Source organism: Pteropus vampyrus, unplaced genomic scaffold, assembly GCF_000151845.1.
Source record: "Pteropus vampyrus isolate Shadow unplaced genomic scaffold, Pvam_2.0 Scaffold37, whole genome shotgun sequence".
NCBI classification, from domain to species: domain Eukaryota; kingdom Metazoa; phylum Chordata; class Mammalia; order Chiroptera; family Pteropodidae; genus Pteropus; species Pteropus vampyrus.
In genome coordinates, this window is record NW_011888818.1 from 850442 (window position 1) to 866251 (window position 15810).

The following is a 15810-nucleotide window of genomic DNA, read 5'->3' on the forward strand; positions in this document are numbered from 1 at the left end:
AGAGGTATGCCATAGTAATTCATTACTAGTATTAGTTAAAACAGAGAAGTATACAAATGATATACTAGTATATAATTAGATCTGATTCAAGTTATTCCTTGTGAAAGATCACTTTATTATCTTTTATTTTCCTACTTTTCTTTTTTGAGAGAAAAACTCATGGAGAGAGGAAAGCCCATAATCTTGTTTAATCTATGTAAAATTCTCTAAAATGTAGACATGTTAAGACTCTCCACTCTAGATTTAAGAAGTTACACTGCATAGTACATCTTAACTCAACATTATCAAATTTTTCACCAGTTGCTTTCTGTGAATGTGGCTGGTTTGCTATTGCACAGTATATTTCTCAATGTTCAGAGTGGTATAGTATACATATTGAATGACTTCTAATATGCTGCTTAAACACTAATAGAAAGCTAGCTACCAACTACATGATAAGTATTTTTGATTTGCAACCCAGACATATTTTATAAAATATATTAAAATTTAGAGAAGTTACTTAAATTCTTTGGACAAAAATGAATTTCATAAGTTAATCCAAGAAATGACTTGCTCCTATAATACTAGCTCTTAAAATCTTTCTTAAACTTATGTCATTAATTCCAATGTGATCTAAATTAATGGAGCATTGGAACAATGCCTGCCTACAAGTAGAAGGCATGAAGAGAAAAATTGCTTCCACCTTGAATGCCAGAGATGCTCATCATGAGAATGGACTTCAGGGTACATGTGTACACACACACACACACACACACACACACATATGTGCACACATTGAAATCCTTTCTCTACTTGTGTACAAGCTGGTTAGTGTATGTTCTCTATTGAAAGGAAACAAGAAAGCAAAATATGAATACAGTGAAAAGTAGGGAAGAAATGCAAAAGATTAAAAATCAGGCTATATTTTATCTGTCAAACTTCCACTTTTTTGCTGTGAGATTGTTCTTTCAGGTATATTGCTTTTGTAACATAGGTTAGCGCTCACCTAAATCCTTCACAGTGCATTTAGAACCAAATAAAGCATTAATATGTTCATCTATATGAAATGTTCCCTTAACTGTTACCTCTGGCAGTCATTTAACTAAATTTGATATGGAGAACACATTGACATTGCAAAGGTTAATGATCCAATGATTAACAATACTCATTTCTAGAAAATGGCTCTAGTCATTGTTTCATAGAAAAAAGGGGGACAACAATTTGTTCAGTAGTTTCCAGTGTCTGAGGGAAGTATCTTTTCATGCTAGAAGAATATTATCACTGTCCTCAAGCACATAAGAGTGCTCACAAATAATACGCAAAGTGGCTCCTATTGTGTCTTCTACAGCTCAGCACAGAAAGGTTAAATGAGGCGAGAGGGTTTCCTGGGTATAGGAGCAGTCCAGCAGCAAATAATTGAAGAGAGTCCTATCAGGTAGACAGAGCTCGGTACCAAGTATGTGGTGACAGGTGGCATGAGGAGTCTAGAATCTGGATTTGCAAAGTGAAATCCATCAGGCAGATGGAGCAGGGCAATGCAAGAGCTAGGAATGAACAGTATTTGAAATCCCTTATGCTAAGCAAACAGTGCATTAGGATCATAAGTAAAAAGAATTGTAAAATGGTGAATTCTAGACAAATGTTAGAGGACTTCAATTTTTAAAAAGTGAGTGTTTATCTTTAGAAAAAGCAGAATCTTTACTGATACTTGAGTTCAATATAAAAGATCAGCCTTATTGCTACCATGTATTAAGTGCTTGCTATGTGTTAATTTTCAGATTTTATTTATATCTTAGTTAATATCCTTTCCAAGTCCATAAGGTATATATTATCATCCTTATATTACAGATGCGACAACCAAGACAAAGCAGTGAAGTGGCTTAGGTATCACAGCTACTAAGTGGCTGATTACCTACTCAAATGTCACTGGTTTTGACAACAAAGCCTGAACATATAACTTCCATCCAATATTTTGTGCTACTTCAAGAATTCTTCCTTCATTGTCTATGTTGTCATTGTTGATATTGTAATGAGTGACAACAGTTGCAGCAATATCATCATCAACCGCATCTTTATCATATTATACTGGATACTGCTCCCTGATTTTTTTCTCCATTCATGAGTCCTATTTCTGATAGTCAACCATACGATAAGCTTCTGCATCAAGAACCATGACTATTATAAACATATCTACAGTTACCTATGAAATCTCATACTACTCAGAAACTTATTATTTGTCACAGTTGCCAGTTATAAAAACAAAAGCTCTTTAGCCCCTTTTTCATTTAGAAAAAAAAAGGCAGCTTGCGATAATCCTAGAAAGCTTGAGGCCATCTAGCGAGGGCTAAAATCAAGGCTAGGGACATTGAGGACAGGATAAGGCCACAGAAAGGATGAATCGAATACCCATTATAGCTTTACCTGAAGCAAAAATAAGACTTGAATCACCTCCAGAGAGACCAACCAAGGCAGAGGAAGATAAGCAGAGATGCTCTGGCCTCTTTCTTTCTGCTCTCACTAGCAATCTCTCAGTGCATCATTGGCTGAACACATCAGGAAATCAGCTCACACAGGAATCTGGGAAATTAAGTGTGCAGAGAGAAAGTAAATAGTGGATCTGAGGACAGACAGGATAAGAAATGGTACAACAACAGGATAAGAAAATGGTACAACAACAGGATAAGAAATGGCACAACAACCAAGCTTCCAATGATGGCTGTTTATCTCTTTTGGAGAGTCCCGCATCAAGTCCTCCAAACTAAATTTTTCATGATCGAAATAATATATTAATTTCCTATCACTTCTGAAAATTATATCATTTCTCATCTCATCGTTCTGGAGGCCAAAAGTCTAAAATAGGTCTCACTGGGCTGAAAATAAAAATGTTGGCACATCTGCATTTTTTTCTAGAGGCTCTTTGGGAGAATCTCTTTCTTTTCCTTTCCTCCCTTTCCTAGAGACCTTCCCTTTCTTAGAGTCCATCTGCATTCATGATTCATATCCACCTTTCGAAGCCAGAACATCTTATTTCCCGAGTCTCCTATTCTATCTCCCTTGCAAAGACCTTTTAAGCACCTACCCAGTCAAGGAATCTAATGATTACCTTGGGTACACCTGGATAATCCATGATAAACTAATTAGAAAACTTAATGCCATAATCTACCTTAATTACTCTTTGCCTTGTGAGATAATATATTCCCAGTTTCTGGGGATGAGGGCATGCACATCTTGGGGGACTATCATTCTGCTTAGTATGTAACCTATTTTAACATGCCATTTCAAACTTATTCTCTGATTTTGATAAAAATTCACTGCACTGATTTCATGCAATACAGTAACAGACAGGCAGAAAACTCATTTTATTAATTTTGATAATATTCAATTGAACCTAATCAAAAGCATTATCAAATTTTCAATGGCATTTTAGCACCTAGACATGATTTTGGCTGCTTGAAAGATTGTTCCTTCCCACCCTCCACATCCCAGGATTTTCATTGTTCCAGACATGGTTATGATTGACTTCTGTTTAAGCAAAGTGTCACTATTCCAAGCACCAGAATTAAATAAAATGAATGCCTACTTTCCTAGTAAATTTAGATAATTGCATATTAGTATAACAAATTAGTTCAACCCAAATGGATTTTATTTTGATTGTTGATCACTGTTGCTCAATTGTCTGGCAAGTATCCTGGAGCTGAAAATGGCTGCTTCTGAGAACTAGCCTATACTCTGGAGTCTAACCCAGGGTCCTTTCCTTGGAATTAGGTTCTATGTTTAATCTTCACATTGAAATCTTGGCCTCTTCCCCTAGGGACTAATCCTTAGATGGACAAATCCTTGGGCAGCTATGTATCCCTGAGGCACAGAGAAATACTAGTTGTCTCTTTTTCCACATTCTCTTTTGACCAGGTATTCTTTCTTATAACTAGATTTATTGGTAGTGAGGAAGAAACTTTGGCAGTAGGTACACCAATATAAATGCATGTAATGTGATGTTTTTATTCAATTTATTAAAAGAAAATAATATATACGACAATCCTACTACAAAAATATTTTAAATGCCTAGTTCGATTTTAATCAAACCTAAAGAAATACAAACGTTTTGACTGTAATTTGACTTAACTATATAATATGCTTAACACATTATAGATTCTATTTATACATTCAAAGGAATATAACATTAGAATTGGGTGCAATTATGCTGATTTGTAAAAAGCACAGATTCAACTACCTATGTTAAAATACTACTTTTTCCACTTCTTAGCTCTATAAACTAAGTAAGATACTTAATCTCTCTGTTTACATATGTTTCCTCATATATAAAATGAGGAAAAATGCTACTATTCATTCCATAAAACCGATGCCAAGATAAAATAAGTTAATATATGCAAAGCATTTAGAGCAATGTCTTTTGCCTAATAAACACTACATACATTCACTGTTATTAGAATAACTGGCTGTTTCATTCAGGCCTATTAATTTTTTTTACCAAGTCAATTGATTATTAAGGATTACAGAACTCTGAACAAAAAGCATGACCCCTGTTCTGTGTCCGGGAGCCTTTCTGCAGACACACAGCTTTGGAATTGGCCCACAACCTGTCTGTAAGTCTCTCTTTGGAGACACACTCTTCTTTAACTCCTTAAAAACTTTCTATCTTCCTATAAACCTTTTCATCTTCAAAGAGATCAATTAGGCTTTAGTCTTTTTCCCTTTTCATGCAGTTAGATGCATTCCGAAACAATGAAGAATACCAAGTTAGAAAGGGAGAGATGAATCTCTTCATTTGGTGGTTACAGCCAGAGGAGCTGTTTGGTGGTCCGGGCAAGGCCCATCCAGGATAGGAAATGGAAATATAGGTACACAACTTCAGTACTTTCCTTCCACCACCAGATATTTTTTCTTGCTTAGGAGTTTCATTCATTCACTCATTCAAGTTACTGAAGAAAAAAAAAATCAGTAGGCAAAGAGTATAAGTAGAGTTGGTCTTTAAGGAGATAACTCCAAGACCAGTGGGTGCAAGAGGAATTAAGGGACCATAAGCCCCAGAAAAGTAGATGGGCCCAGCAGAGCAGAGCCCAATAAAGACAGTGACAATGACAATACACCTTTCACCTACATTCAGTGTCTGCTCAATGTTGAAAAGTATTATGAATTAATAGACTTGGTTTTGCCTCTTGGTTGATACTATAATACAACAAAGTAATAAAAATCTCAACAGTGGTCTCTAGGCACATTAAAATCACTAGGGAACTTATAAAAATGCCTATGCCTGGGATGAATTCCATGCAAATTTAATTAGAATGTCTGAGGCTGAGATCCAGGCATGGGTGGTTTTTAAAGCTCTGCAGGTGATTCCAACATACTTCCATTGTAGACCAACTCTGCTAACAACAGCTTTTCAGAAAATGGTTCAAACTTTTCGATCTTCCGTCTGTGGTATTTGATCAGGGCAGAAAGGCCAAACTGGACTTTCCGATTGTCCACCACCTCTACTGAGATGAATCGACTAGAGATTGTGATTGTATAATTGATTGCTGATCATGTATTTCATTTTTCTTAGCACTAGATTAATCCCTTCCTTGTTCTGCTCTATAAAAGAACATTGCAAATCCTGTGGGAAATGATTTATAGGCAATATGCCCCAAATTTTATTACGTTGACCTAATTACAGGCTTTTTTTTTTTCTCTAATAGTAATCTATTTTTTTCTTTAAGTAGTCAATGAATGGAATGCAATTGCAAAGTGACTTTGAACTACACATTATTTCATTGGTCCTCTCAATAGTAGCATGCAGTAGACCAGATGATTCTCATTTACTGGAGCCGAGAGAAATTAAGAGCTTTTTTTTCTCACACCAAAGCTCATATTCTTACTTTATAAACAATTGTCTGATGGTGAACATGTCACAGGTAGTAACTGAGAGACTGGGAACAGATAAAAGTGGATGTCCTTTTCCTTTTAGAAACTTCCAATCGAGTTGAGGAAACCAAACATACATTTAAACTTATTGGGTTTTTTTTAGAGTTTTTCACTTTTTAGAATGGCTATGAACTACCCAGTTATGCTAGAAGAAATTTATATTTCTAAGCCTTATTTTGAAATTTTATGGTCTAGTATTCTCTTTATCTTTTCCTGGAATGAGCATGTTTATCAAACTGCCTTGATGATTATGCTGTAAGTAGTCAACTTTCTAAGCCTCAATGATCTCATATATAAAATAACAATAATAATATCACCAATTTGCTATGCAATAGAATGCTATAATTTACGTAAAGCACTTAACAGTACCAGGTATATAATAAGTGATAGTCAAACTACATACATACATCAAATTATGTGGTTTTACATTATTTTATATTACAAATGAATGCAAAACATTTTAAGAAGCAGCTGAAATAATAAATGAAGGGATGCAGGGAGGTGGTCAAGGTCAGATGAAAATTATTAAAGAATTATTCACAGTTTTAGTGAGTTTTAAAGGGCATTGAATACACAGCAAAATAAAATAGCAATTACTTCTGCAAAGGAAATTGAAATTTGAAAATAAGTGAGAAGCACATCATAACTGATTAACTTGGCCAAATCACCTTGCTATTCTTATAAAAAGTAAAAACTTTATGACAACTTATTATAACATTGTAATTTATCATCATTGAATAATTTCTTTTAAGAACCATCTCATGTCATTAAGAGTTTCTGTCTCATGTGCACATAGTTGATAAATTAAAAGGCAATGTAGTATCAGTCCAATTCTGTCTGTGATGGATGTTTTGTGGACTTAATATAATGGAAGGAGGAAAAAAAAAAACATTTGGCTTTTGCAAGAATTATAGGAACTGGTGCTAACCAGAGGGAATTTACTATATCTAAGGCAGATACTACAGTTAATTGGCTCAATATTAAGTTAAGAAAATACGTGAACATTTGTACAGTCTTGGCTTTGGGGAGCTCAACAATGTTAAGATTACTAGACAAGTGGATGCATAAGTTTTCCAAGCCTACGAAAGCAAACATAAAGTTGGCTGAGAGAGAAAACAACAATGAAAAGGCACACAGAAAGACCTACAGGATTCAGGTTTATACTTTAAAGGAGACAGACTGTGAAGTGTGCCAAGCTCCCCAAAACATTGATGTCCAGGCTGGCTTTCTTTCCCAAACAGATACAGTGTCTCATTTCTATCTAAGGCAAAACTTTAAGATCTATAGTCATCCCAAAACAATATCAGACATTTGACATGTCAGACTGTGCTAAGTCCTTATTTATGTACTATGTTTTGAAATTTCATATGCCAAAATTTATATTAATCTAAATTCATTAATTCAAATTACAAATATTTATGGAGTATCTACTATGTAATAGATAAGTATGTATGTGACATGGGAAAATAAAGATGAACAAGACTTTCTTCTGTGCAAAAGCTGTGTTCAATCCAGGGGAAATTGTCATGAGCCAAAATGTCATAGAAAACATAATTAATACTTAATACAATGAAGACTTCTGCATAAAGTCTAAGATTTAAAGTATAGACCTCAATGGAAGTTAGGGACTTTGTTATATGAAGAAAATATTGAGAAATTTTTCAATTTATCCATGTCTCTTATGCCTAAATATTCAGTGTGGAGGATGTGTGAAAGCATAGATAGTTTAAAAAATGCCTCAGGGAGATTCTGATATGTATGCTACCTGTAGTAAATCACCCAATAAAAGGAATTAAAAAAGGAGTCTTTTCCTTCTGGGGCAAACATGGAAAGCCTTTAGCAAGAGGTAGCATAGAAATAATTTCTCAAAGTATTTAAAACAAACAAAACCTTTGAAAGAAAGAATCATTTTAGAAAAGGAAAAATCATTTTTTCAAAGGCATGGAGCACAAAGTTTCTGATTCATAATTTTGGAAAAACAACCATGTGAAAAGCCCTTGTAGATTTACCTTCTGTATGGTGACACTTTCGTGTGATAAATGTGAAAAATGGAAGGATACCTAAAGGCCACTTCTGCACTGAAGGCATCTGTGAGGGAGTCTGCGATGGTTAAACCAATGTGGTTTATTCAGGGCCAGCTTCGTGGGCATGTGACCAGTGCAGTGGTGCAGGGACTTACTTTAAAATAGAACTTTAATTCCCTGTATTTGTTGTCTTGAAACTATTAATAATTTTATATTTGAATTCGCTGTTCGTAAGTGAAGTCCAAAGGGACAGCGAAACAAGCACTGGTGGCTTGGAGGCTCCATTCACAGTCATTGTGGTCTTCCACACTTCCACACTCTCCCTACACAGGGTTCTCAACCACTGGCTCCCAGCTCCCTGGAGTCTGGGCTTACTCATTGTCTCCCTTCTCTTCCTTAATCCCAGGACTGTTACAAATCTCCACCTGGAGTAGCGACCAGGTTCTTTCCTCAGGGGGAAACCTGCCTCCACCATCACCCTCTGCAGCTAGTAGGAGCCTGGAGGCAGTCAAGGGAAGACTCAGGGTTGAGCATGCATACACCAGGGTGCCTCGGGACAGGACATGCTGAAACCATCCCTGCTCCAAACTGACAGCTCCATGGCCGTTGGGTGGGTAAATTGGTGGGAGTGAAGCTCTGGCCCACTCCAGATTCAGGTAATGAGCATATTCTAGGTTGCAATCCCTTGAGGGGGTCACCTGTCTGCCATGGGTTGGAGTGGATATCAAAGAGAAGGGGAAGTTGATTTCCCCTTTCATGGCCACTTAGATAGGTCATTTCAGCGGCTGGCAGGAGGGGAATCCAGAATCCAGCAGGTGGTGAGTCCTGTGGGTACACTGATTCTTGGGCCAGCACTCTGGATGCATATGGCATTCTCCACATACTCGGCAAGTATCGCCATGCTTCAGGGAGGATGACATTAAATGACTGATAGAAAAGCACCATACTATGTCAGGAGAGAATCTGAGGAAGAAAGGAAAACATTTTATATTTTCATTATTTTTATATTTTTAGTATAAAAATGTAAATACTTTATGAAAGGGCATAATTATCCCCATTTTCCTGCTTTTAGAAAAAGCAGCCTTTGATTTTTATTTTTTTCTGGGCCACTCAAATTATGTAGCTGACCCTGGTTCTATGATTGATTTTATCTAATTAGCCTGAGTCTAAATAAGTCCACATCCATAAGATGCAAGTGCTATTGAATATTGAATATTGAATTCTCATCATCTCAGGGTGTATGAATAGACTATATTTCAGCTCCTTGCAGATAGGCGGGCCTATGTGATTAATTCTCACCAACAGAATGTGAACTGAAGTGATGTGAGTCGCCTTCAAGCCAAGATGATAAGCACGTGTGCCTCCTTTTTTTCAGGTTACCATCTTATTACACAGGGCAGTAAATCTCCAGATTGGTGGACCCTGAGACTCTCAATGATGACATATTGCAGAACCCCTTCTCACCCCCTCTCAATCAATGTGGAACCAATGGACACTAAATTCAGTGAAAAGCAAACTTTAATGTGTTAAGCCACTTAAATCTGCGAGTTGTTTGTCTCTTGATCACCCTACCTCGACTTAAAACAGGCTATGATAACAGTCAACAAATATTATTTGTCTGGCTCAACCTCTACTTCAAATATAAGAAGGCTTTTGGAAGCCTTAAGGTATGAGTCACATTTATTGCTTAAGTAATATTATTATAAAATCATGTAGAATTTATCCTCTTCCTCTTCCTCTGTTTTGACATAACTTAAAAAAAAAAAGGGAGCGGGGTAAGGGCACTTCACTAAGCCCTGGGATCCCGGCATCAGAGAAAATCCAGAAAACTAGGATGAGAACATGCAGTCGTGAGATGGAGGGAGCAGGGAAAGCAACATCTGTATATATGAACTGGAAAGTCAAAACAAAATCACAAAGTCACACAAGAATATAACTTGTCACTTTCAAAGCATTCAAGAAAAATATTAAACCTATAGACATGGAATAAAGAGAAGAAACTACCGTTATCAGTGGTTCTAAGAAAGGCCTCGAAACTTCAAAACTAGTTGCCCTGTTAACCTAGACTTTTAGCTCCTTACACATTCAACTTCACTCATGGACACAAAAGGTTAAACTCTGGCTGCTGGAGCACTGAGACAGAAATAGTTATATTCACAAACAAAAGACTTACTTATAATTCTATTTCTAAACTCTATAATTATTTTATATAAAAAGAAAAATTATATTTGAATTTCTTCCTCTATTAGACCATTCATTAACCCATAAGAAAATAAAAACATGTGAAGATACTCAAGCATATACTTGGATTTCTCATGACCCCGAAAGAGAAAAAAAATTATCTAGATTCAGTCATCTCTTTCATTTAAAAAGTGAAACCAGGGTACAACTTCCTTTTTTATACATTTTGGTGTTTTAATTATAGCACAGTAATGTTTGACTGTAAAAAAGGGCATGCAACCTGAAATCACAAAGGAATCGTAAAAATCAATGGAAAATATTTGATTTTGTGACCTTTAAATTTTCTTTGTCAAAATATTAAAAATGAAAAAAGTAAAACAAATATTTTACACACCATAAAATAAAATATTAGAAAAATTTTAAATTAAATTGTTATTTCTTTGTTAAACCTTATTTATAAAGAGTTTAAACATGGCTTGTATTTTTGTTGTATAACTTATGATAAAGAGCAAGTATCTTGTTGTCTATGGCCATGCTACCCTGCACAAGCTCGATCTCATCTGATCTCAGAAGCTAAGCAAGGTCAGGCCTGGTTAGTACTTGGATGGGAGACCACCTAGGAAGACCAGGTGCTATAGGTGTAAAAAATAAAAAAATAAGGGATTGTAAACTGACAAAGTCTTTGCCTCACTTTAAAAAAAAGAAAAAGAAAAAGAAAAAAAGCAAATATGTTCCATCTATATGAACGAAGTGTCATACTCTTTCCTAAGTCTGACTTAGTATCTATAATATTTAACCCCCTTTATTTTCAATGTCATGAAATATATCTGTGTTCTTTATTTTATTTTATTTTTCTATTACTATATACCTTTTCCTGGGACATCTCCTTTTTTGTCACTACCACTTTCCTCATTTACATTGATAAATTGACATTTTCATTGGTAAAATGACATTTACTGAGTTCTAGCTGCACACCTAGAGTTTCTGGAATGTCAGCAGTGTCAACATTTCTACGATCAGCTATTTCTTCTATAAATTCCATGTATGTTCAATTCAAAAGCACTTCCATCATTATCACTTTTTACTTCTTTGCTGTACTTTAATTTCTGTTTACTAATTTGCCCTTTTGTTTGTAAATTGTCACATGGGCCTGGTAGACAAGAAGGCAACACAACTGCATATACTGTACAGTCTGCGTATAAACTAAGAGATGCTCAGTGACCAATAATCAACAGACTTTAAAAGAAGTGATGTGATTGATTACTCATTACAGTATATCTTTTATCTATACAGTAATTTGTGAACCGAAGACCGTGTCAGTGAAGTTTGTACTTTATCCAGTTACAGTTAATATACCAGGTAACTGACTTTTGAACTATGTTGCTGAGGACTAGCATTATTTAATTAAACTGTTGTTAACTGAAACGTATACATATTAGAACAATAAAGAGAGCAGAATGCCTAAATTTTGCAATATTCTCAAATATCTAAAATGCTCTCATGACCAGATATTATTTTCTATTTGTCTTTTTTTCTAAAACAAATACAACTCTAACCTCTTGTATAAAAGTAGCTATTGTTATTTATCAATTTATGTGCTGCAAAAATTAATAAATAAAAACCTCATTTAAAATGGAGTCTGGATGCTAGAAGAGAGAACTCTTATCCAAGTGTTACTCAACATACACACTAACCCCGAAAGGAAGAGACGTGCCTTGCATTTCAGACAAGAAGTGATGCTGCTTTACTACCTTAGCAGAAGGAAGAAAAGATTCCTCCCCAGTAACAGCTCAGTCAATGGGAGATTGCTATAACTCATCCAATTAAAAAAGTCATTATACTTCAAACTTTCAGTTTTCTCCAGCAGACTCTTTGCTTACAACAATCTCTCCCAGATCCAAAAAAGAGTGCTCCTCTTTTTTGTTTCTCTGGACTTGAAGTTGGTTAGCTGCTAGATGGCTACATGTCCTGATTTACAATTCTTTGTTTTTACCGATTAACCTGTTTTGCTGGAAAAATATGTATTTGTGTGAGGTCAACAGCCAAATATTAGACCTCAGAGGGTAACAGTTGCTATGAAATATTGCTGATTGTTTCACATAAAGTCAGTTGAAATAGGCAACATTGGCACATTTACTTTATTAAAATTTAACTAATTGTCGAATTATATCATACAATGTCAAAAATATTGACTCATTGCTTTCATAAGAAGAAAATAAATCTAAATGAATTATCCCAATAAAATTTTCATACAGCATAGTTCCATAGAAGCTTAGAGAAATTGTAATTTCTGCAAACTCAGCACAATGCAGTATTTTTGGTTTGTTTTGTTTTGTTTGTACATTAGCATATTAATATAGTATATTAATTATATGTTATAAATGATATTTTTAGTCCTATACTGTACTGTTTCCCTTGAAATTTGCATTTTGGATTTTCTGTATATAACAGAGTTCTATAATTTGATTGGTGTGATATAGAGAAAGAAATGTTAGATGTGTTCTTAGAATGCTATGACTTTCATCCCTGCTGCTTAGTGGAGTGAGCAAAATAGAGGAAAAGAAGAATAACATTTCTTAACCTGGTGTTTACCACTTTATACATGCTATTTCACTTAATTTTTATAAATAGGCTAAAATTAAAGTATTGCTATCACTGTTTTAAGAATGAAGAAATGAAATCTAAGAGGTAGGAGTTAGCTCTTCCAAGGATACAAAGCTAGTAAGTGATAGCATAAAGATTTATATCAAGATTCGTATCATGCTGATATTTACACTACTTTTTTAAAAACAGCAGGTGCAACATTTTGCATTTATTGGAAAATTTTTATTTAATATATACTTAAAGAGATGAAGGATAACCAAAAAAAAGGCAATTAACAATAATCACAAATCCACTAATACCATGGCACAATACTGTATTATGCATCATAAAATTACCCACCATGATTTTGATACTCATGTTACCCCATGGGACTATGTCAGTGCTTTAATAGAACTGTTTATTGACAGATTTTACTTAATCCCAAACACATTTAGGGATAATGGTTAATATCTGTGGTTTTCCCCTACTGAATATTCAAATTATCTTAAGTAAATCTCCTGAAAGGACACACTATTCCAGCCCTGCTGACTCAAAAGCTTGTTTTTAGACTTTAAAGAGATATTACAAATAAAAGAGCCTTATAAGCTTCAAAATTTTCTATGGTGTTCATTATTATGTAGTTATATGTGTATTTTTCTTTGCATATAAGAATATATCATCATTCTGAAAAAGTAATTTTAAGCACAATTTGATTTTGTGTTCTTAGATCGGTTAAGACAAATTCCATTTGCTTAAGCACGAGTGTAGGTGATCTGGAAAAATCATTTTCAATTACCTTAAAAATTTGCTGTAGGGCAATAAGAAAGGCAACCAGAAATAGGCAAGCACTTCTGGCACTACAGAATTAAGACATTGTGCCTCTAGCTGGGTTTCCATTTTGCTATTTCCATTGTTCTCCATTCTGTGTGCTATAAATGAGTAATATCTCAGAAAGCTAGAGAGCTAGCTTTTCCCTAAAAACATCAGAAGTCTTAAGAAAAAAAGCCTATAGCAAGTCCAATATTAATGTGAAATACTGTGAATTAAAAAATCTCTTGACCAAGGGATATCAGAAATTCCAGTTTCTATAGACTGGGGAAATCAACACACATTTTACTGTATTTGTACTCACAACTCTACCTTGCCATATAAAAGGAAAAATAAATGGATACCCCCAGATCAAAGCAAATAAACCAGAAGTTTGAATAACACATCACTACACAAAAAGATCAGAGAGCTTGTGTCCTTACAATAAATAGTAAGAACGGAAATATACATATTTGGGGGCCATTTAAGCTTATTTTTATCTACTCATATCTCATTTGTTTTTTTAAGTGTTCTCAGAGTAGCCCATTAAATTCCAACAAAAGCGTTTGAGATACACAGGATAGCACTATGTACATTTAACATAAGCAATCAGTGATTTTGCCAAAGCCAAACAGAAAGAAGAAAAAATAGTAATTAGGTGAATCCTTGAAAAAGAAAAAATTAAACCCCTGGAATTGTATTTTAGAATACAGTTTTAGAATCAGACAACATTGACAACTATTATTGTTTGCATGGAATGTGTCAATCACTTGCTCAGTATAGATAGGTGACTTGCCTGTCCTCAGAGGGTTTATATTCTAGTGGGAGGATCTGATTTAATTTTAAAAATTAGCAAACTTACAGAATTACATTCGTGGCCACACAAAGTCATTGCCGAAACGAAGTAAAAGTGAAAACCAGTGGAGTTGAGAAGACCAGGAAGTCTGACACAATGGTGTAGAAAAACTTCCTAGGTCAGACCTTCAGTCTCTAAGATAATGGCCAGTCCCGAGGAATACTATGATGTGGCAGAAGTTTCTTTCCTGTTTAACTTTCTCTATCTTTCCCCTTTTGCCATAAATGGTTCTAAAAATGGCAAAGTTAATCGAGCTAGGTTTTTAAAAATAATTCTTAATGCTTTCTCTTCACTTGATTTTCACAGCCAATTAGATCCAGATATCAGTTATCTTATGTCTTAAATCTCGATTATATTTTCTTCATCCCTTTTTTCCTCTACTCTTTCTGTTTATCAGATTTTCATCATTCCTAGTTGGACTATTTCTAATGCCTTATAACATCAGCATCAACTTCAATCCACTCAGCACATTATCAGAGTAATCTTTCAAAAATGCACTTTTTTTCATACCTCTTAGCTACTTATTGCTTCAGTGCCCTCTGAAAACTCCATGATCATGATAAACATTTCTCTTATCTTTGTCCTACTCATATAATTATGCTTATTCCAGATTTTCTAAGTTGAATCATTTTCCTCTCATTTTATAATTTATGTGGAAGTTGCTGATTTTTTCACTTTGTTATGCTCAAGTCAAATGTAGTTATTGCTGTTTCAAAAGCCTTATATTTTTGTCCTTAAACACAAATTTTTCCTTCAAAGTTCATGTCAACATATTACTGTGTCCTTTGGCCCTCCTTCAGTGACTACACTGGGCTGAGGTAGAGTTTCTAGACGTCGACTTAGTGGTAGATAAATAAAGATTGATCTATTGAGTTTGAGATGCTGTGAGAAATGTACATGGAGATGAACACCTTCTCGTCTTTCTTTCCTGAAGTAATTTCTTTTTTTTCCCTCTGTCCTTTCTTCCTTACGTCCTTTTTATTTTCTACCTCTTTCCCTGCTTCTTATTCTCTTGCTTTCCCTATTTTTCCTCTATCAAGGAGAAAGACCGTATAGACTGGTGATATTCAGACAATTCCCTGCCTGCAAGGAACTAGGCAGAAAGTCTCAAACCCCTGATTCAGTGGTCTGCAAGTCCAGAGCCTGCACCAACATATCAACTAATCTTCAAGTTTCACGTATTCTCATGTCCTCTTTTTTCTCCCAGGTCTCTGCTTCTTTGTGAATTCTCTATTCTGGGCCATATGTAAAATTCAACCAAATTTTTAGTTTAAAAAGTAAAAAGTATTACACTATGTATTCTAAGTAGAGTAGAATTCATTAGTATTTTAGTCAAGAAAGAATTAAGTCGGATAGATGAAGTACAGACAATTTTATTGTGTCAATTACATATTATTATTATTCAAATAGAACAGAAGCTTTCACCATTTTTAAAATAGACTTCAACCTTCATACTGC

The 15810-nt window shown here is 34.8% G+C and overlaps 1 pseudogene; it reads left to right on the plus strand.

Moving 5' to 3' along the window:
- Positions 1 to 10628: 10628 nt before the first annotated feature.
- Positions 10629 to 10747, plus strand: LOC111738383 (annotated as a pseudogene).
- Positions 10748 to 15810: the final 5063 nt, after the last annotated feature.